This window comes from Lipotes vexillifer, unplaced genomic scaffold (genome assembly GCF_000442215.2).
Source record: "Lipotes vexillifer unplaced genomic scaffold, Lipotes_vexillifer_v1.1 scaffold367, whole genome shotgun sequence".
Lineage (NCBI taxonomy): Eukaryota > Metazoa > Chordata > Mammalia > Artiodactyla > Lipotidae > Lipotes > Lipotes vexillifer.
Window position 1 is genome coordinate 1,609,667 of NW_006795832.1, and position 2,795 is coordinate 1,612,461.

Here is a 2,795-nt window from a genome sequence, read left to right on the forward strand (position 1 = left end):
TTCCGAAAAGCAGGCGAGAGGACATGGTGGAGACTCGAGGCCCCAGACCTCCTCAGCTTCTGGCAGTGGTGGGGATCCAGTGACCTGTGCTAATGAGCTTCCAATTTCTCAAGGGCAGCCATAAACATATTAATAGTACAAAAACAAACACTGTGAGGACAGAATGAAACACGCTGGAGGTTCAGATTTAGTCCATGGCAGTTTGTGACCTTTGGTTTGCACTGCAACTCCTCAGGGGCAGCGACCCTGGCCATCTGGTTCACTGGTGTGTACCTTGTAGCTCTCAGAATATACTGTTGAATTGAATTTTTACCAACAAACTTGTAGGACAGGTGTTGTTATATCCACCTTACAGGAACACCACAGAGCTCACCAATGTCAGAGTTGGGATTTGAAGCTTGGTCCATGTGCTCCTAAGCCCTATGCCTTCCAGTAGAGCACCATGGTGGCAAACCCCCATCTTGGGAACTGCTCTCAGGCTAAGGCAATGAATACAAGGCTTTGGCCCAACCACAGAAAAAATTGCAAAGAACTTAAACCTACTTTTCTGTTTTCTACTTTCCCTCAAATCTGTGGCTTCTGGAGCCGGGGACCAGCAGAGAAGAGAGATGTACGGCAGAGTAAGAAGACCCAAGAATGCTTGTCTGTGGGTCCTTCAAGCTCCCTCTTTCTGTCCATCCCTCCCTCCCTCCTTTCCTTTCCTGTGCCCCACAGTATGAACTTGGTCCCTAACTGTGATCACAGTGAGATGAATTTAGTACAGAGAAGTCATATGGACAGAATCATACACAGAATAGAGACATCAGAAATATGGCCTGATGTTTAATGCAACATTGTAAATCAACTACACTTTAATTTAAAATAATTTCTTTTTTTAAATTAAGAGGTAAGCCCTTCCCTGGTGGCGCAGCGGTTGAGAATCTGCCTGCTAATGCAGGGGACACGGGTTCGAGCCCTGGTCTGGGAGGATCCCACATGCCACGGAGCAACTAGGCCCGTGAGCCACAACTACTGAGCCTGCGCGTCTGGAGCCTGTGCTCCGCAACAAGAGAGGCCGCGATAGTGAGAGGCCCGCGCACCGCGATGAAGAGTGGCCCCCACTTGCCATAGCTAGAGGAAGCCCTCGCACAGAAACAAAGACCCAACACAGCAAAAATAAATAAAATTAATTAAAAAATAAATAAATACGTTGAAAATTGTTTAAAAAAAAAAAAAAAAAAAAAGAGGTAAGCCCTGGAGCAACTGAATTACATAAACCTCTGCCAGGATAACCCTGGCTGAACTAGTAATCCACACTCCAAGGTGTTAGCTCTGAGAAGTGACTCAATGTGAAAGAAGAAAAATATTTTAGAGCCAATAAAACCTTCATTATGAAGATTAAGTAACAACATAAGAAAATAACTATGGGATTTCCCTGGTGGTGCAGTGGTTAAGAATCCGCCTGCCAATGCAGGGGACACAGGTTTGAGCCCTGGTCTGGGAAGATCCCACATGCCGCAGAGCAACTAAGCCCGTGAGCCACAACTACTGAGCCTGCGCTCTAGAGCCCGTGAGCCACAACTACTGAGCCTGTGTGCTGCAACTACTGAAGTCCACGTGCTTAGAGCTCATGCTCCGCAACAAGAGATGCCACCGCAACGAGAAGTCTGTGCACCACAACGAAGAGTAGCCCGTGATCACCACAACTAGAGAAGACCCGTGCACAGCAACGAAGACCCAACGCAGCCAAAAATAAATTTTTAAAAAGATTGTTTTAAAAAATTTTTTAAAAATGACTATAAAAAGTTGAATTAAAGAAGCAGACAATAAAATGCAGCCTACTTAATACTGATAATTACAATTATGTTTATTCAACATACGCATATTAAGGACCCAACTTCTCATTGAGTTGACAAGGTTGGTGCAGGAAGAGCTTAACCATCACCCTCACTTAAGGCTCTCAGACTGGAACCTTAGTTTCATGAGATTTCCTGGGGAAAATGGAAAAGAGTGCACAGGGGCTGATGGTTGGGCTCCTGGCCACCCCAGGATTAAGCCCCTGTAGTAAGGGCTGTCTCCAGCCTCCAGGGGAGGGCCCCCGGGGGCACTGATTTTATTCTGAGGGACCGCTCTGCCTCAGCCTGAGTCACTTGAAATGGTCCCTTGGAATGGTCAGCAAATAGAAGTCACCGCAAGATCTCATGCATCCTCTGGCACGAAATATAACATAAACTCTGACGAAGCCAATATCTACAGCTCCACCCGATCTCTCATCTGGATCCCTCGCTTGAATATCATCCCACAGCCTACTTGAGACCTCCACCTGCTTGTCTAATCAGCACCCCAAACTTAAAATGTGCCCAACAGCACTGCTTCCTTTCCGGCCCCCCAGGCCTGCCCCTCACATTGTCTGCCCATCTTGGCCCCATCCTTTATTTCTCTGCTTTTCATATCCCACATCCAGCCCCACAGCCAGTCTGTTGGCTCTATGGTCAAAATATACCCAGAATCTGACCACTTCCCGTCACACCCAACAGTAATAGGTACACCTGTCTGCCATCATATTTCACCAGGATTACTGCAGCAATAGCCCAGCTAAATCTCCCTACTTCTTCCCTTGTCTCCTCCGGTCTGTTCTTAACAAAGCTACCTGAGTGATCCAATTTAAACTGTCGTCAGGCTCCTCTCTCCTTAAAACTCTCCGCTGGCTGCTCTGTGTCATCCAGAGTACAAGCTCGAAGCCATCCCACCTACAATGCTCCATGCTCTCCAACCCCTCCTAATCTCCAGCCATTTGACTTCATGTCTGCTCTTTC

General features: G+C 47.0%; 1 protein-coding gene across 1 annotated transcript in view; it reads right to left on the reverse strand.

The window, feature by feature from the left end:
• The window catches only part of COL4A4 (collagen type IV alpha 4 chain), a 120,339-nt gene that overhangs the window by 60,387 nt on the left and 57,157 nt on the right, over positions 1-2,795 (reverse strand). The window lies entirely within an intron of this gene.